Source organism: Antechinus flavipes, chromosome 6 (genome assembly GCF_016432865.1).
Source record: "Antechinus flavipes isolate AdamAnt ecotype Samford, QLD, Australia chromosome 6, AdamAnt_v2, whole genome shotgun sequence".
Lineage (NCBI taxonomy): Eukaryota > Metazoa > Chordata > Mammalia > Dasyuromorphia > Dasyuridae > Antechinus > Antechinus flavipes.
The window spans coordinates 46,234,512-46,256,790 of NC_067403.1; positions in this window are offsets into that span (position 1 = coordinate 46,234,512).

Consider the following 22,279-nt stretch of genomic DNA (forward strand, 5'->3'; position numbering starts at 1 on the left):
ACTTGGAAAAAGAAGGAAAAAATTGTCTGAAGAAAATGACTCTTTAAAAAAATACAATTGGTCAAATGAAAAAGAAAATCCATTGAAGAAAGCAACACCTTCAAAAGTAGAATTTACTAAATAGCAAAAGATATACAAAAGCTAACTGAAGGGAATCACATATTAAAAACTAGAATGGGGTAAATGGAAGTTAATGACTTAGTGAGACAGCAAGAATTAGTCAAGCAAACTAAAAATAATGAAAGAGTGGAAGAAAATGTGAAATACCTCATTGGCAAAATAGCCAACCTGGAAAATAGATCCAGAAGAGAAAAGTTAAAAATTATAGGCCTACCTGAAGACTATGACTAAAAAGATACCTTGGATAATATTCTACAAGAGATTATTAAGGAAAATTGCCCCAATATTCTAGAAACAGAGGGGGAAATACTCATTGAAAGAATCTATCAATCACCTACAGAAAGAGATCCCACAAGGAAAACCCCAAAGAACATTGTTGCAAAACTCCCAAACTATAATCTCAAGGAAAAATATTGCAAGCTTCCAGACAAAAACAAGATGAATTCAAGAGCTATATGAACATAATTAAAAAACACATCTCATATAAATAAAGTCAGATCTAAACAATTGGAAAAATATAAATTTTTCATGGTTGTTGAACTAAAATAACAGAAACAACAATTCTGTCTAAATTGATCTATTTGTTCAGTGCCTTAGCATTTAAATTGACAAAACATTATTTTATAGAAGTAGAAAAAATAATAGAAAAATTCATCTGGAAGAACAAAAAGTGAAGAATATCAAGGGAATTAATGAAAAAAAAAATACAAAGTGTGGTGGCAGGACCAAATCTAAAACAATATTATAGAGCACCCATCATCAAAACCATTTGGTACTGGCTAATAAATATAATGGTAGATCAGTGGGAAAGATTAGATACAAACAACACAATAATCAAGGCCTATAGTAATCGAGTATTTGACAAACCCTCAAACTCTAGCTTCTGGAATAAAAGCTCACAATTTAACAAAAAATTGGCAAAAAAATGGAAAATAATATATCATAAACTTGGCTTAGACCTACATCTCACACTCTGTACCAAAATAAGGTCAAAATGGAGACGTGATTTTTGTATAAAAGATGATACCATAAACAAATGAGCAGAATTAGTGATAATTTACATATCAGATTTTTGAAAAAGAAAGGAATTTATGACCAAAGAAGAGTTAGAGAACATTATGAAAGGCAAAATGGATAATTTTAATTAAATTAAATTAAAAAGGTTTTGCATAAACAAAACCAACAGAAACAAGTTTAAAAGGGAAGTTAAAATCTGGGAAAAATGTTTACAGCCAGGTACTTCTGATAAAAGTCTCATTTTTAAATATATAAAGAATTGTGTCAAATTTATAATAATACAAATCATTCCTCAAATGATAAATGGTCAAAGGATATAAATAGAAAATTTTCAGATGATAAAATTAAAGCCATCTATAATTATTTGAAAAAAATGCTCGAAGTCACTGTTGATTAGAGAAATACAAATTAAAACAACTCTGAGATTCCACCTCACATCTGTCAGATTGGCTAAGATGACAGGAAAAAATAATGATAAATGTAGGAGGGTAAATGGGAAAACTGAAAAACTGTGGGTAGAGTTGTGAACTGATCTAACCATTCTAGAGAGCAATGTGAAACTATGCCCAAAGTCTATCAACCTGTCCATTTTTGGCCCTGAAATGCCCAGAAGCTAATTGGGTTTGTCGGGAGCCTCAGTAGGAACACAGGAACTTTCAACTCTGGGACAGCATGGAGAGTATGTAGGGGTAGGGAGAAAGGGTCTGAGTTCAGGCAAACTGAGAAAACCTTAGCTGATTAGGAACTCTAGGTCCCTCTGTGCTGCTGAGACATGGTCCTGGGTGAGAAGGAATCAGCACACTGGGAGGGCAGAAGAAGGGAGCCAGGGATGCTGCTGGCTTCAGGCATTTGTAGAAAGAGGGGAGTTGTTGGTTTGGGGTTTCAGATCTGAGGGGGGAGTTGAATGAGGCTAGAAACACCATCTACCCACACCCCAGGATTAGATGTGCTTACACTAATAGTTTCATTTTTTAAAAAATGAGCAAAGAAGAAAAAAAATCCAACCATAGAGAATTACTATGGGAATAGGGAAGAGTGGGGTTCATCTTTAAAGGAAGATATTGATGTATAAAAAACCATTTCTACCCCCAAATTGATGTTAAATGGCTCCCTGTCCAAAAAGGATTTATGGAAGAACTCAAAAAAGACTTCAAAAATTAAATGAGAGAGATTGAGGAAAAAAACAAAAAAATCAGTTCAAGAGAAAAAGAAAGATTATGAAACGAAAGAGGAACAACTAGAAAAGAAGATCCTGAATCTTAAAGAAGAAAATGCCTCTTTGAAAATTAGACTTGGGTGAAGGGATGCCAGTGCAGTTACAAGAGACCAAAAAACAATAAAACAAAATATAAAGAGTGAAAAAGTAGAAGAGAATGTGAAATGTTGAGAAGAAAAACAGCAGATTCAGAGAATAGATCAAGAAGAGAAAACATAAGAATAATATGCTAATCACTATCTCAGAGAGAATCTACATGAAAAAACCTAAAGAAACGTCATTGCAAAATTTCAAAATTCCCAGATCAAAGAGAAAATTTTATTAGTAACAACAATAGCAATAACAAACCAATTCAAATATGTTGGAGTTACAATAAGAGTTGCACAGATTTTAGCAATAGTTACAATAAAAGACTGTAGATCCTGGAATACTATATATCCACAATCTAAAGAACTAGATTTCAGCCAAAAATATTATATCTGGCAAAAATGTTTAATATAGAATGAAAAAAGTATATATTCAACACTGTCAGAATTTCAAGATTTTGTTTACAACAATCCTGAATTCAATAGAAAAATAGAAAATATAAGAACCAATATTAAAGGCTAACTCCAAGGGACTCAATAAGGTCAAATTATGTATGTTTTATACATGGAAATATAAACCATATTTCTAAAATTGACATTAGTAATTGGTAGTTGAAAAGAAATATTGGGAGCTGAGTATGATATGACTTTAAAAAGTAAAACTGTCTAGGAAAAGGCAAAACCACAGTAATTATGCTATATGAATGAAGTACAAACAGAAGAACCAACAGAGTAATTAGATGGGGGAGGAAGGCTGGTAATTCTGAAAAATCTACTCACACTGGAAATGGGTTAAAGAGGGAAAATATATATTACATACATATATACATACATACAATATACACACACATATATATTTATATGTATATATGTACACAGATATGAAACTCACACATACACACATAGATATCAAAAAAGGTAGAGAATCCTCTAAAATCTATAAAGACAAAGAGGAGGAGGAATAGGATAAAATGAAGTGTCAAAGAGTATGAAGGGTATAGGAATCAACAGGAATGGGATAAGATATGTACATTTGTGTATTAATGTTGATTAAAGAGGGAAGAAAAGAGGGAACAAAGGGAGCAAAGGTGGGACACAGAAGGGTTTTTAGATTAACCAGAATGGGATAAGGTATATAGATTGACAGGAATAGGATAAAAAGGAAAGGAAATGGTGGGTGGAGAAGATAAGGGAAGGATCCTAGGGAGATGGTTATGTTGGGGTGGCAGGGAGGTTAAGTAATAGCAAGGCAAGCTTAACAGTAGACCTATAGTAGAAGAATTAGCAGTATTAGGAAATAGATAAACATAATAATAGGAGAATTAGCAGTATTAGGAAAGAGATAAACATAATAATAGGAAAAGATTTTATTTTTGTTTAAACTTGGGTTAATTATTATTGATTTTATGCAAACTTTTTAATTTTATGCAAATATTTAATCAAGAGAAATTTATATCATGTCAACCATATTAATATTATCTTATATGATATGCATTGTTTTTATATATTCCTATGTATATATATGTATTTATATGTGTATATATATATATGTGTGTGTGTATCTATATATCTGTGTGTTTAGCTGTGCATATGGGTATGTATATAAACACTTTTACAGATATGTATGTATGCATGCATGCATGAATATATACATAAATGTGTGCTTAATTGCAGTCTGCTTCAGGGGTTGGGAGGGAAGAAAGGGAAAAGAAGAATAAAGTAAAAATAGTGGAGAACAAAAGAAAATCTACAAGGAAGCAAAGATGGGATAGTTGTGAATACAATGTTCTATTATTATATATATTTTATTGAAATGGAAATTTATGTTAGATATTTTGAATCCTCATTAATATTCTCTTGGGCACATGATAATATTTATACACAAACACATATTTATTGTTTTGTTTCTTTTTTTTCTTTTCTATTTTGTTTTTTCTTATTTTCCATTTAAGTTTTAAATAGCTAAATACATCAAAAGTAATGCATAATAAAGTCAGGTTTGCAGGGTATGACATTTTTGGATTGCATCTTATGCTTCTTGGTTGTTTTTGTGTGGAATAATTTTGTGTTATTTGAGTTTCTTTTTATTTAGACTCTGGTTGCTTTTAGAATTTGATATCTGTCAGCTGAATTGTTACATTTAAACACTATATGTCTCACTGGTTGTTGCAGAGATGATCTGGAAAGATAGAGATTCTTTTGTTTGGTGCTTTGTATCCTTTAATAGGAAGTTCTTATTTTTCTTGCATTATGATATTCATATTTTTTGACATGATAATTTTCTAGTAAATCTATGAGTCTTAAGTTGTTTCTGCACATCCTGTTTTCATGATCAATATATTTTTTTCTTTTATAGAGACCATGTTCTTTAAACACCTTTCTTCTAGATTAGCTTTTACTTTGCTGTGTTTGTTTTCCCAATCACTTATTCCTTTGCTTATTTGCAGAGACTATGCTTTTAAATCACTAGGTACAAACCACTTAGGAGCTGTGTGCAATTCACTTAAGCTCCTTTAGTTTTGATTTTTCTCATTTATAAAATTTATATAATATTATCTGTTGCATCTACTTCATATAGTTATTGTTAGGCTGAGATAAGACTATACATGGACAGCACTTTGCAAACTTCATTATTTTAAAATGGTAGTTGTTATTCTTACTTTGTGTTTGAATCATCTGAAATAATTATCATTCCCTAAACCATAGCAACCAGATCCTCCTGTTAACTTACTGTGAAAAAAAGAATGAACAATGCTCTGAGAATATCATTACTTTGATAGGAATATTATCACTTAATAATGTTCCCATGAGAGGCAGGAAGTTATTGAAAGACAGTCTATAGAGTTCATCAGGGTAGTTTATGAAGCTCCAAGAATTGACCTACATGCTTAGGTATACTTTACACACTCTAGCTATTAGCTCCATTTGTCAATATGTAGAAATGAAAGGTAAGAAAGATTGATTGACTTTTTCAAGGTTACACAGCATGGGAGCGACAGATTCCAAAAGGGAGTCTATGTTGTCTGACATCCAAATCCTTGCTCAAAGTACTACATGATATTCCCTCTGGTTATATGCCACCAGTATGTTAGATAGTAGGCTCAATGTAATGCTTTTCATTGTGGCTTTTAGATAATTAATGACTATGGATGCCTTCTTGGTTCTTTCTGAGATTTTAAACTGTTTCTCAGTGAGTTCTGAGCCATGAATCTCTGCTCTGTACTCGCCTATATTTCTCGCCCCATTGACTTCACAGTGAGATGGAATACAGGAAAGATGTAAAGCCCTTGCCCTTTTTTCCATTAGTGACAATATTTTTCCAGTTCAGTTACAAGTTTAAGCATAGGCTCTTTGTTAGCCAATTCATCTCACACCTCACTCAAACACAGCTGGATAGGGAGCTCAGACATACAAAAGCTTCCTAAATCTGATCAAGACATACCCTTAGATTTTATACTATAAATTTCACAAAATGACTTTTTTTTCCCTATTTCTGCATTGTCTATTATTATTGTGCAATGAATAGCAACTCCAAAATGACTATTTTTTTCCATATTAGGTTTCATTGGATTAATGATTTTGTGTTCTTGACTTATACATAGCCATCCCCTCTGACCCCTACTCTCCCATTTCCTCCTAGGCATAGTTTTATTTCATAATTCATATTTGACTTAGAAATATGTTTAGAGAGTAATATGTTTGTATTAGATATATGTATTAGGGAGTTGTATGTTTAGTTATATAAATGATAACCTGGAAGTTCTTGCTGTAAGGTGGTATGATGTACTTCGTTATGATTTTTAAAAAATAAAACCTTAAGGCAGTTGAGAATATCAGCTCTTTTTCTTTCAGATATGTACTGAATCCATTTGTAATCACAAATTCTTACAAATAAGATGATGACACAGGCAGTAAGGAAAAAGACAATGGAAAATAGTCTTCCTATAGCAAGGTTTTAGTGATAATGGAAAAAATCTTTTTTTTTTTTGGTAGAAGTAAATAATCTTATTTTTGGAGGTGGATAAATGAGAGATTAGTATAGAATATATTGAAATAATATATGAGAAATTAAATCAGGCAATTTGTTCCTTGCTGTTTCTTCAGAGTTTTTAGCTTTTAGATCTAGATGCACGTGGAAGAATGCACAAACACAAAATTTATTCTAAATGATTAAATGAATGAAAAAAATCATTTATTAAATGCTTACTATTAATTGTTTATCAAACACTGTGCTAAGTAGTGAGGATAAAATATAAAAAAAAATATGTCCCTGCTTCCAAGGAACTCAAGCTATAATTGGGGGAAATTGTACATAAAGGAAAGTTCAGATACAAGGTCAATGGAAAGACCAGGAAATAATAAGAGCATGAGGGATGAGATGGATGGTAAATCCTAGTCCTGACTATTGAATCAGTAGCTCAGATTCAGATCCTAGAATCTGTGCATGCAGAGGCAATACAGAAGGTAAGACTCAGTAGTCTTCCATCTCTCTAGAAGGACTAAAGTAAAATGATGCAAATCTTATCCAAGTAGTGTGAAGAGTTAAATAATTTTAAGGAGGGGGAGAAGAAGAAGAGGGAAAAAGAGAGGGGAATTGAACCAGGTGATTGGATCTTCTTGAAGCTAGGTTGTTAAGTTCTGGTCTTGGGTTTGGGGTCAGCCTGGAGGATAGGCTAGCAGATGAAGAGTGAAGACATTGCGAAAAAAAGCAGAAAATCATAAATCTGTTTGATTTTATTGTCCTCATTCATGTCCTTGGTCTCTTTCTCCAACAGCATTTGAAGCCTTACACACAAAAAAGTGAATGTTTGGATTTGTGTATGCTTCTTTATGTGAGGTTTAACTATGAGTATATTGACAACATAACTGAAACTCATTAAATTTCTCAGAATAGCTCCTTGTGATTACAATCCAAAGGGCCTTTCTAGATGGAGAATACTTGGCACAGTATTATATATTCTGCTAAAAGAGTTAACATCTAATCTAAGGATTTTTCCTGGTTTTGATTGATGGACAATTTTCAAGGAATGTAGTTTGTCAAGAAGTCTTTCCTTTTTCCTTCCTGAAATCCCTGTTTGAAACCAGCAAAAGCAATTTCCTGTCTGTGATGGCATTCAGGACATGAGATACCCTTGTCTCTGACAGCAAAGGACGTTTGTTTCATTCAAGCTACTCTCTTATCATTGACAACAATAAAATTGTCAAGTGTGTTATTTGAAACATCAAATTCAGTACGAACTGTTGTATAAGCAAGTACTAGGAAAAAAGGCTATTTTTCTTCCTCAAGAAATCAAGTATATATAGTTAGATTTTAATACTGATGATTATATATTAATTCTTACACGGTGCAAAACTTTTTTGGACTTATGCATCTGGAACCAAGAAGCATAGGATGAAAAGATCTGTCAAATCTAATAAAAAGAAATTTCAGACTGTCGGTAAAGGGTGAAGCAATAACCTGAAGTGTCATTGATGATATGAAAAGAAGCAGGCCAAAGAATAGATTTCAGAGATGGTGTCTTAAATAATGCCTCTCTTTCTTTGGAAATAATTTAAAAAACTACAAATCTGTGGATCAATTTATTACCTTTGTTTTTTAATTAATTGTAATTCATCTATTCAATTCTTGTCTACTTTTAGACATATATTAATTACTAAGTGTATTCAATCTGTACACATGAAAGGGAATTGACTTAATTAGCGTGTGACTTTTTGAAGAAAATTGGTTAAAATGAAGACTGAAGATTAAAATTAGATTAACAACTTTTTTGAGTGTTAAGATTTATACCCTAACTGGCAAAATTACAATTATATTAAAGCTTGGAAAAAGACTCTAGAAGAAAACTCATAGTTCTAAGACGATAAAACTACATTCTATTAATTTAAAATAGTAAATCTGTTATAATGCAGGATTCTAGACAGAGTGCAATAACTGAAGGATAATTAAAAGTCACCTGTAATTTTTATTTTTAGCATCTGTGGAACAATTGTAATTTATGTCAGTGTTTATAATTAGATCATATTCATATTCCATAGGCATAGAGATTTATTGGGCTATTTTACTTGATTTCTTACTTTATTTGATTCCTAAAATGTAAACTGAGAAAATGTGATTTAAAATATAAAATTAACCGTATGAATCATAAAGAATATTTAATAATATGGGCTTATTTCTATATTTATAATATTTTATTAGAATATTATTTAACTTAAGGGAAAAAAAGCACATAGCAATAAGGTACATTATTCACTAATTTTCAGGGAACAATTTCTATATGATTTATTTTATTTGTCTTAAAATAATTTTGAAGAGGAAAACTTGTATTCTTTACATAGAAGTTTTTATATTTTACTACACAGGATGAGATATAAATTTTGAACAGGGAAATTAATTTTGAACAGAAAAATAAATATATTAAATGGATGCAAGTACTAGTACTATGTGGTTTTAAATGATTATAAGTTCCTTGAAGGATGGAACTTTGGTTTTTTCACTTTAGTTTCTTCTGTGGAACATAGATTAATTTCTTGAATATTGAAAACACTTGAATATTTATTGAATTCAATAAAAAAAATAAAATAAGTTTTATTGCTATTTAAAAAAATAGAAATAAAAGTAATCAGATAAGTAGGTAAGAAAAACAATTCTCCAAATTATTATTGATTATAGAAATTCAAAATAGAATAAATCTGAGATTCTAGCTCCCACCCATCAGAGTGGCAAAGATGAAAAAACAAAAAACAAAATTATAAATATTGGACATGCTCTGGATACATTGGGTCCCTGATGATGCACTTTTGAATAGGCAAATCAATTCTGGAAAGCAATATGAAATTGTACACAAAAAATTAAAAAGGAATATATTCTTTGACTCAGCTATAGCACTGCTGAGACTAAAGCTAAAAGAGATTAATGGAAATGAAAAGATCTTTTAAGCTCAAAAAACATTTGAAGCATATTTTTTTGGTAGTATCAAAAAAACCCTGAAAACTAAGATGATACCCATTAATTGAGGAATGGTTGAGTAAGTTGAAGTACATGAATGTGATGGAGTACTATTGTACTATAAGAATTGAGGAAATAAATGATTTCAAAAAGACAGAGAAAAACATATATGAACTTTACTTAGAATGAAGTAAGCAGAATCATGTGAATAATTTATACTAGAACATCAATATTCTTTTATAAACTGATTAAGCATAAAAGAAGAGAATATCTTATATAATAAAAACAAGTATAAAAACAAACGCTTTTGAAAGCAATATGAACAATGCCTATTCTTTTATTCCAGATGACAGATGATAAAACATGTTATCTATTACAGAAAGGTGATGGATTTAGGAATGAGGCAATATGTATTTTATATAAATTTGTTTTTAGCTATGCATATTTGTTATAATATTTTCCCCATTCTTTTGTCAATGGGATCAGGGGAAGAAGGAAGAAAAATTAGATTTCTGTTAATTAAGAAAAAATACTTATAATAAAATCTATCTTAGAAGCTTGTTTTGAGGAAAAATATGAAATAATATATACATAAAGCATTTTTCAGTTTTTTTTTAGCTCTTAAAATATATTTAAGATCAATTTAATAGTGAAATTAAGAATAGTTTCTTTTGAGCTGTTTAGATAAAACTCTACTTAATTGGCTTCACTATTCTAGAATGCTTTGATAGTTCAGACATAATTTTTTCAAGCTTTAAGTAAACTTGAAATTTGCAATTAAAATATTTAATAGTAGCTATGTAACATAGCTATACATACATAATTTGATATTTCATATTTACCTAAATTTCTTACTATCTTTTTCTACCTTACTCCCCTACTACCTTACTACCTTGCTACCTTATTACCTAAGTTTCTTACTACATTTATTATTTCAGATTACTTGCTAGAATTATTTGATCCAGCTACTAAATTGTATCTTTTTTATGAGAAGTATGATCTTGAAAATTGTACTGAAATAGAAGTTAAGTATGATGACATGGATTAGTTGATATCTGTTCTCTGTAGTTGATCATATATGAAGAGTTTATAGATTAGTGCTCAGGTGAGTAATAGAGGAGGCAAATAAGACTGAAAAAGTGGGCCTTATTTTTATAAAAGCACCAAGTAAGAACACCTCCTATATTTTAGACGTTATTGTTTTCACTCTGGATAGAAAGAGGCATATAAGTAATCATCTTAGAATCAAATAATTCAAAGATTATAGAATAAGACATGACAAAGGAACATAATTAACTAATAATCTGAGATAGTAAAGCTAAATTTTAAATAAGAAATTTCAAGGAAAAAGTAAACATTATGACTTGGGTTAGTTTCATGGAATGGAAAAGTAGAAAACTAATTATGTGGAAAGGAAAGAAAGAGTTTCACTTTAACATTCAGAGCTATAAGTAGCCTTTTTTGGTGTCCAGTGAAAGAAAGATGTATAGTGAAGGAAAGAACTTTGAAAATCAGCACATAAGTTTCTTTAAGGAGAAAGTTTGCCTTTTTCAGGGAGACAATACACTCCCCGTCTCCCTAAACACCTATTAAACACAGTAGCAAAGTAATGTGTATGATGGAGTTTTCCATTGAAGTTAGAATTTAGGAATGAGGCAATATGTATTTTATATACTTCCAGTAAAACAAATTTGTTTTTAGCTATGAATATTTGTTATAATATTTTCCCCATTCTTTTGTCAATGGGATTAGGGGAAGAAGGAAGAAAAATTAGATTTCTGTTAATTAAGAAAAATACTTATAATAAAACCTATCTTAGAAGCTTGTTTTGAGGAAAAATATGAAATAATATACATAAAGCATTTTTCAGTTTTTTTAGCTCTTAAAATATATTTAAGATTAATTTAATAGTGAAATTAAGAATAGTTTCTTTTGAGCTGTTTAGATAAAACTTTACTTAATAGGCTTCACTATTCTAGAATTCTTTGATAGTTCAGACATAATTTTTTCAAGCTTTAAGTAAACTTGAAATTTGCAATTAAAATATTTAATAGTAGCTATGTAACATAGCTTACACACATACCTACAATATGTTAACTATATTATTAACCTATAACAATAGGTTATTGTTACAATACAATAACTTATAATAAATTAACTTCACTCAAAGACAAGACTCTACAAAAGTGATCCATACAATGCTGATGGCAACTTTTTTTCATTTACTCTCAATTTTCCTTCATTATGACCAAAACACTGTTTCACATTGATGATATTGAAAACTGACTTCTAGAAAGAATCCTATGAAATGAAGTAGATTTTTTTTTTTTTTTTACTAAGCAGGTTAGTATGATGTCACAGATTTAGGAGACCTCCCTCTTATGAGCTTCTTTGGGAATACATCTGTAAATCTTGTCTAACTGGGATTTCCTTCTATAGCTTTCAAAATCAAGAAAATTGATTATATATGTTTGGGTATTTGGAGAAATGTGAGTCATGTTCTATACATTTCTGGTCAAGCGAAAGAAGCAGCTAGTGATAAAATTTTTCTCTGGGTTCTGCTTGTTAGAATGTGCTGGTATATAGTACTCTGAGATATCTCACCTAATTATAATAAGTAGAGGTAGAGGACTGCTAACTAGCATAATGGATAGAATGCTGGGACTAAAATCAGGAAGTTCTGAGTTCAAATGAAACCTCAGAAATTTACTAGTTATGTAATCCTGGGGAATTCACTTAACCTTGATGCTTCAGTTTTCTCATGAGTAAAATGAGCTGGAGAAGAAAATGGCAAAGTACTGCAGCATCTTTGCCAAGGAAACCCCAAATGGACTCACGAAGAGTAAGACATGACTGCAACAACTGAGCCGCAAGAGTCAATTAATTAGAAAAACTATCTTTGACAATGAATTTTTCCAGGAATCTAGATTTTCAGTTCACTTAATATATGTTTATTGTTTAGTTGTTAAGTAAGAATATAGGTACCCCTCCTACATATATGTGTGTATAATATATGTAAATATACATATATACTTTTATTTATTGGTAATTAATTTCACTGTATAATCATACTTTATTCTAGATGATAATTTTTTATAAATAGTTTAATTTCATAGGCTGCTCTTATATAGTAGATGTGCTAATGAAATTTCATGTTATCTTGCTAGTATTAAAATTTAATCAGTATTATTAAGAGACAGTGTGGAATAATGGGTAGACTTCTGACTTTAGAATCAGAAAGACCGACTACTGATGAAATGTCTGTATGATTCTGAGTAAGTTGCTTAATTTCTTATTTTCCAAGGCAATTTCCCTAAGACTACCTATATTACAGTTGAGTTATAAATCCCAAAGAGTGGTTTGAGAATCCAACAGATATAAGGACATTGGGGAGCTATTGGTTCTTTTTTTTGCATAGTCTACATTTCCAAGTACTTAGTTCTGAATGTATGTTGACTTTCCACTTCTATCCCTATGACAGATAACTCAGAGCACCAAATTACTCTGATCTTGGATCCATTACTCCTTTCATGACAGTTTTAGGTTAGGCTTATCTCCATTCAAGGCACTTAGATAAACAAGTAGTTGCCAGTTATAATCTTTCTGGTAAGATGGTGAACCATTGGACTTTATAATTTGCCCTGTCACAACGTCCTCAAACTTGTGTGACTTGACAGCTAATAACCTGCTGTACATTATTTGCAACCAAAGAACTAGCAAACCTTTCCATCTGCCTGGTAACTAGACTCTCATAAGTGTTGTCTCTTTTAATTAGAGAGTGAGTTCTTTAGAGAATAGATATTTTCACTTTTCTGCTTATATCCTCAGTGTTTAGCACAATGCTAGACATATAGTAAATATAAAATAAATACATTCCATTTGTAAGTGTGATTCTGGTGAGAGGAAATTTCTATATTAGGTATTTTCTCACTAGGATAAAATTAAAAACTCAGAATAAACCCTCTCTCTACTCTATAAAATCCATGAGTTAATTGGGAGATGCTAAACTATCACATATTTAATTGAGATGGATACACATTCAAATATTTTGGTATTGTCTTCAAGCATAAATTTGAGCTTGGTTCTCTACCTCAAGGCATAAAGTCATGTAATACTTTGGTATTTACATAATGTTTTTAATCCAGACATCTAAAAACATGTTCTAAGCAATGATTGTCAAGGTTGCTTTTTCTCCCCATTTATCCCAAGACAGAACGACCCATAAAAGACCAGTGTGAGCTACACATTAGTGGAGAACATAAATATAAAACACAGAAAACAATGTACTTGCTTTTGTTATGAAGATGATTTAAAAGGATATTTAGGGAAGAAAATGTAACTAGCTAATGAAAAAATCAGCTTAGTAGTTTGGATATAGTGGAAGAACATCTTATAAAACTACAGATTTAGGTTCAACTCTTGGAAGTGTGGCAAATCATTCTCTCTGAATTTTCATTTTTTTACACAATGAAAAAATGTATTTTTGTTTTATGTAATCTAAATTTTCCATTTTGTTTCCTCCTAGAGAGCAATACTTAGAACAAAAAATAAAGAAGATTTAAAAAATTCAGCAAAACTAACCACCATGTTGGAAAAATATGAGATATATAGTGTCCCACATCAATTTCTCCCATCCCTTCCCCCTGACAAGAAATGGATGGATTTGACTTCACATCTTTTTTTTGGCAGGGGGGCTAAGCTCTGTTATTAATAATTTCAGTGAATATGGTTTTGATGACTTTTTGTTGTTATTCTTTCCATTTATATTGCTGGGTCTTCACTCATCTAATACCTACTTGTATTCCAAGACTGTGTTCTTGGCCCTCAATAAAGCTCTTCCGTCTTTCTAACTTCTCAATTCCTGTTGTGGACATCACTCTGCTCCCAGTCATGACCTAAATATCATTTTTGACTCTTTATTCTCTTGCACCCCTTTTGTATCCAATCTGATACTAAGGCAATCTACTTCTATTTATTTGCACATTCCTGTATATTCTTTCCTATATATTTCCCTTCTCTCCTCTGATATTGCTCTTAACACTGGTGTATAATCTCATTGTCTCACATTTCAACTTTTGCAATAATCTTTTGGTTGATCTCTTCAAGTCCATTTATCACTAAGCTGTCAAATTGATCTTCCTAAAGTATGGGTCTAACTATATCGCCACTAAATTCAATGAACTCCAATGGGTTTTTATTTCTTCTTGATTAATTATAAAGACATTGTTTGCTATTTGAAGTCCTTGATAACTTGTCCCCATCCTGGCTTTCCAGCTTTTCTTTATTTCACTGCCTCACTTATATACTTTGTGCTGCAGGGAAATTGATTTTTTTCACTATTCATTCCATGAGATGCTCTATCTCCCATTTGGACATTTTCAATAGCTTCCTTCTTTTCCCATGCTAGAATTCTCATTCTTTTTCCTCATCTCTGTCTCCTGATTCCCTGGCTTTTCATCTTTTATAGAAAGTCTTTCCCAATATCCTTTTGTCCCTCTGAGACTACTTTTAGTTTATCCTATAGCTATCTTTCATATGTGTTATTTGCATGTTGTTTCTTCCATTGGATTTTGAGATCTTTGAGAGCAGGGTATTCCTTTTATGGGCAGTTGCTTTTCTTTGTGTTTTGTGAAATTTAGTGTCTGCTACAATTAGGTATTTAATAAATGATTGGTGACTTCATTTGTTAGAATTGTACTTTTTTCATTATTTTATATCAATTCCAAAACATATAAAGTCATTATATTAATTTTTATTAACAACACAGTCATGTTCCATTCATATTCCAAAGCTTGTTTAGTTGAATAATGGGCATCTATTTTGTTTTTAGTTCTTTGCTATCACAAAAAACTACTATAATTTTATCTTTTACCTCCCTGGAGTAGATGCTTAGCTGCCACACTATTTTTGGGGATCAATGAGACAAGATATATAAAGCAATTTTGTAATTATATATATTTGTATTTAGTTATATTTTAGGTTATTCTTATAATACATTATATTATACTATGTTACATTATATTCTATTTTTTTGTTATATTATATTTATAGATTATTAATAGCAGTGCTCCCAGTTAAAATTTTATAAATGAGGCAGCTAGGTAGCACATAGATAGAAGGCAGGTCTGGAATCATCAAGCCTTGAGTTCAAATCCCACTTCAGATACCTATTAGCTGTGTAACATTGGGCAAATCTGCTAACCTCTTTATGCCTCTGTTTTCTCATCTATAAATGATTTATTTTAGCATAATAATTACATCAACCTCCCAAAGTTGCTGTGAGAGTAAAATGAAATCATATTTGTATTGTATTTTAAAGATACATCATTGTGCTATAAAAATTCTAGAATGATGTCATCCAACTTTACCTGGGAAGTATAGCCAATTTATTGCTGAATTGTAATTTTAGCAAATCCATCTTTAAAAAATTCACCTTGATCCTGATCATATTATATTTTCATAATATTTTGTATGAAGCAACTCTCAGTCCTACAAAGGGACACCAGGAAGAGCAATGGACACAAGTTCTATTTAGGTTCTACCATATTGGAGAAGCTTTCTTGTATGGACTCAACCACATCTATCACCTGAGGATCAGTCTAGCTAATTTGGGAGGATTCATAGACAGAGAATGGCTTACCAGGCAATGCAGTTTTTGGCAACAGCAACCCCCAGGTACTTCCCACAAGGATAGAGGTATAGGTTGTGAACTATGCTGATGCAGTTAATGAAAACCCACCCATCTTATAGTATTATAAGTAGTTCTCAATAATGATGGCCATTTTTCCCTGTGAAAATGACAGACTTTGGAATATAGATTTCCCCCCAACATTTTTCACTTTAATTCATTCCATAAAGTATGAAATTCTCTTCTTTAAACTGAAAGTATAGCATGTCATTTGAAGACTTTAGGAAGTTTCACATTTAAATTAGGCAATAGTACTGAAAGATTTATTGGTGACTCATTTTTTTAAGATCATGGATATGTTATTACATCTTTATAGTCGTTTTGTTCTTTACACTTTGCTGCTTTTTTATGGTTATATTCAACAAAGCTCTTTAAAGAGTATTTTTTCCTTAACCTTTAGGTAGTTCTTTAGATCTTCGGCCTATCTGGCCTTTTAAGTTTTAAGAAACAGTCTCTTCTTCTAGTGCACTACATGCTACACTAGTCATTATGGTATTTTATTCTACATCAAACTTATTCTAAAACTCATATACCTTGAGGGAAATCATTAGCAATGGAATCATCGGAACTTCGAAGACTTGTCCTTATTTCCAAGGAAAGGAGACAAAAAAGAAGAAAAAGAGGCTTTGAAGTTACTATGCTTTTATGCTGTATACTTTGTTTCTGGGTTATTTAATTGTCTGAGACAGAGCACTTTTTTTAGCTGTACAGACAAGGACATACTCTGTAATATAGGAAAAAAATAATTATGACCTATAAGGAAATTAGTGAAATTGTTCAATCATATTCTTTTAAAAGTCAAAAGTAAGTGAGCAAAAATTAATGTAAGTTGATTGCACATACATTTAAATATACAAAATCTCAGATGTTTAGTTACAAGATAAGGAAAGGCAAACAAGTAGTGCTCACTATGTACTAGGCACTAAGCTAAGTGCTGGAGATAGATATGCAGATAAAAAAATAACTCAGTCCCTGTCCTCAAGGAGCATATTTAATGATAAAACTTAGGATCCCAGCCTTTGGATCATGTATTAGGTGAAACATTTATATCATAAGGTCATTTTGTTTTATATAAAGGTATTTAAGAGTTCAACCTTATATCCCAGGAAAGATTTAAATTTATTCAGTCTTACATGTAATAATATGGGAATAACATCCTGTTTGTATGACTTCTTTTCATATAATTTAACAAAAGAATTATATACAAGTTTATGGCTGACTGGTAGCAGAAAGAATAGCTTTGAATATAAGAAAACTGGGTTCGAATACTGCATCTATGACAATCCCACTGTACTAAGTTATTTAACCTCTTAATGATCTAGACTACTCTTTGATAGTAATAATTACTTCCCTGGGAGTTTCCTATCTAGTGAAATAAAGAGTGATGGTTTCTTGTAAGAATAGTGAGTTAATATCCACTGAAGATATGAATATTTCATGATCAATGTGGATATCTATGTCCAAAGAGCTAGATCTCTTTCTTGTTCCATCTCTATCTTCTCATCCAGTTGTTTGTGGGATCCATTCTTTAGCGAAATGGTCCATAGATTTTCTGTTATCCTTTTTACTTGACTCACACAATACTTTTCATATGATATAGTGCTACTAATGAATCTATTATTTGGTCTTCGGTGGCTCTCTTCTTTGGCTTACTGTCCCACAGAAAAGTTTAAGAAATTGTTCTGTGTGTTTTGCTCATAGAGCTTTCTGCTCTCTTTATTATGTGGTGGATCAGTATTCTTATTATGAACAATATTATGAAATTAAATATTTCTGTCCCCATTCTTTTTTGGCACTTTCTCATTAACCAATATGCATAATTCCCAGTAGGGAATTGTTTCTATTCCTTATCAGAGTTCTGATAAATGATAATCATATTTGGAAAGATCCTCATTGTCTCTTCCAAGGCCTCCTGTCACATGGACTTAGGCACTGAGCTAGTCTGGTCTCCTGCTACGGCTGAGAGTGCTCTGAGATTTGCACTGCTTGATCTGTTTTCTTGTATAGTGATCTATCTGGAAGCAGCATTTTCCCCTATTGTTACATCAGCAGGCCATGGCTAAGTTCCCATCCTGCTGGCTTTTGGTCTTGTTAACTGGAACTTGTGTTGGCTTCTGCTTTTCCTGGCATTTCCCATTTTTGAGTACAAGTGGGCTTTTGGTTTTTGTATATAGTCTTGAATTGGAAGAGCTTGCTAGTGTTCTTATTCTATATTCTTGATCATTATTCTCTTAGGTATCCTTTTAGGTCTTTGCTGGGGTATTTATGAAGGTAGGGAAAATTGGACTCTTGTAGGACTTTTGATATGACCATCTTAATCAGAATTCCTCAAGATCTTTTTCACATGAACTTTTCCAAGTATTTATGTCTACCTAGTGGTTATGTAATTGATTTTTGGCATCTAAACAGTTTATTATTTATTCCTATTAAATTTTACTCAATTCATCCTGATGTCCTAAGCTATCAAGAGCTTTTTGGATCATGACTCTTTTTAGTCTGAAGAAGTTCTGGGAATATTTCTTTAGTGCTTGGGAAAGAGAGATACTATTTAAGGACCATCTTAACATGATGGGTACTTAAATGATAATACAGTCCTTGAAACTACATCAGTCAGATCACTACTCCTGAAACCCTAAGGTGAACAACTCCGGCTGATGCAGGGAATTTTTCAGTGAGGTAGAGATGTCTTGTATTGGGATGAAACTATCTTGAAACTAAATCAGTTTCTGGATTTTGTAATTTTGTTAATTATTTTTATCATAGGTTCATTTAAGGGTTCTTAAATCAAGGCTCCTGAATTAAAAAAAAATTCAATATCTATATTTAAATAGAATTAATTTTCCTTTGTATATTGGTTTCTTATGTATTTTATTTTATGCATTTAAAACTATTATTCTCATGACAAAACCAAAGGTTAAGAACATCAGAAATAGAAGAAATGGCTATGAGGGCACTAGCCCAGATCTCTCACGATGGTATTGATTGGTCAGGCTTTTATAAAGAGGGTTTGGTTTTTTGCTTTTCTCCCATTTTGAACTGTCTGTCCCAATATTAACAACATCTTAGCCCTGTCTTCAATGTATGCGTCACTTTTTTGGCCAATAGCAGCAATGAGATTCTTTCTCTTTCTGATTCATGTACTGAGATGGATACATACATACATACATACATATATATATATACACATACATACACACACACATATGTACATATCCAATAAAACAGACTTTACTAACTAAATATCAGGGTGTGTGTGTGTAAGTGTGTATGTCTCAAATAAGATTTTCTATAATGGAAACTAAATTCATAATGAGATTTCTAAATACAAAATATTCATATGTAGAAAGAGATACTACTACTACTCCTTTTTCTACTATCACTACTACTTCTACTATGATTGCTACTACTACTACTACTACTATTACTACTATTACTGCTACTACTACTATTAGTATCACTACTACTACTATTGTCACTATTACTAGTATTACTAGTACCACTATTACTATTATCACTGCTACTATTACTATCACTATTGCTACTACCATTACTTTCACTACTACTAATACTATTGCTGCTGCTATTACTACTTCTATTACTACTACTGCTGCTGCTGCTGCTGCTACTACTACTAGTACTGCTACTACTACTAAAGCTACTACTATTACTCCTACCACTACTGCTACTATTACTACTGCTGCTACTACTACTACTAGTGTTACTTCTATTACTACTGCTACTATCACTACTATTACTACTACAACCACCACCACCACTACCAGCACTACTACTGTCACTACTGCTACTACTATTATTACTGCTACTACTACTACTCTCATTACTAATAGTACTATATCTGCTGCTGCTACTACTACTACTACTAGTATCATTACTACTACTAGTATCACTATTACTACTACTAATATCACTATTACTACTACTATTGTCACTATTACTATCATTACTACTAATATTATTATTGCTATACTATTATTACTATCACTATTGCTGCTACTACTACTACTGTCACTACTACCAATACTGCTGCTGCTACTACTACTACTATTAGTGGTACTACTACTAGTACTATTACTACTACTAAAGCTACTACTGCTACTACTATTAGTCCTACCACTACTGTGTACTACTGCTGCTGCTGCTGCTACTACTACTACTAGTAGTGTTACTTCTACTACTACTGCTACTATCACTACTATTACTATTACTACCACCACCACCACTACTATTATAACTGGCACTACTGCTATTGCTACTACTGCGTCACGACTGCTACTACTACTTTCACTACTAATACTACTACTGTTGCTGCTGCTGCTGCTACTACTACTAGTATCACTACCACTACTAAAATCACTATTATTACTACTACTACTAGTTGTATCACTACTACTACTATCACTACTATTATTAATATCACTATTACTACTACTACTATTACTACTGCTGCTGCTGCTGCTGTTACTACTACTATTACTACTATTATTACTAGAATCACTACTACTGCTACTACTAATAGTATTATCTCTACTACTACTTGTATCATGACTACTGCTGCTGCTGCTACTACTAGTACTGCTACTACTATTATTAGTATCACTACTACTACTAAATCACTACTACTGTCACTATTACTATTATTACTAGCATTACTACTACTATTACTAAATCACTACTACTGTCACTATTACTATTATTGCTAGTATCACTACTATCACTAAAATAATTACTACTACTACTAGTTATATCACTACTACTACTATTACTACTGCTGCTGCTGCTACTACTACTACTGCTACTACTATTATTGGTATCACTAACTAATAGCACTAATAGTAGTTACCACACTACTAAAATCACTACTACTACTATCACTATTACTACTATTACTAGTATCATTACTATTACTACTACTGTTGCTGTTATTACTAATAGTATCACTACTACTGCTACTACTGTTGCTGCTACTACTACTATAGTATTACTACTACTACTAAAATCACTACTGCTACTGTCACTATTACTATTATTATTAGTTCACTACTACTACTAGTATCACTACTACTACTACTATTACTGCTCCTACGACTAGTACTATCACTATCAGTATTACTACTACTATTACTACTACTACTACTATCACTATTACTACTATTACTATCACTACTGCTACTACTATCACTATTACTACTACTATCACTACTACTGCTATCATTAGTATTACTACTGGTACTATTACTACTACTATTACTACCTACTTACCTAGTTAGCATTTATTTAGTGCTTTGAAATCTATTAAGCACATTGTGAATATTATCTCATTTTACACCCTTGGAGATAGATGCTATTATTATTATTATTATTCCCATTTTAAGGATAAAGAAACTAAGGAAACAAAGATGAAATGGCTTGACCAGTGTCACATAGATAGGAAGTGTCAGGGATTGAATTTGAACTTGAGTTTTCCTGACTTCAGGTCCACTGCTCCATCTGTTTTGCCATCGAGATACCTGTAATAACAGAATAGAGAAACTAATTTTAGCACAAGATTTACATATATTTTAGAAGTCTCATAATTACCAGATGTTGCTATAAAATCAAGTGCAGGCAAAAACAGATATACCATTCATCATTGAAAAAATTAGCTGATCACTTCAGAAATGGACATAGGTAGCAATAATTTGATCGCATTCTAACTATATGAGTCATTTGAACTTTCCCTCACCCTTTAGCATCCTTCACCATCCCACCACTGTCTTTTAACTCTAAGGCATACTACTATTCATTATCTGAGCCATCTCCTCAAGCTCTGCATCTTCTCCAAATATGAGATTTGTGCTGTCTATAGCTTTAGCTAAGTCATTGATAAAGACATTAAAAACACAAGATCAAGCACTCATCCTTGTGGAAATCCATTAGAGACCTTATTCCAAGTTGCTGTTGAACTAATATAATTATTCTTTTTATCTGACCATTAATCAGTTCCAAATTGACTTAACTAGACAGTTGCCTAGCTCACATTTCTCCATTTTCTTTAAGAAATTGTATTGATTTCTTTTGACATTGCTGTCACTTACAAATACTGATTCTTGGATTTAAGATTTAAGATTAAGACTTTTAATGCTGGTGTCCAATAATATCATTGTATATTTTATTTACTTGATTTCCAGTGGGTTCATTTTATTTAA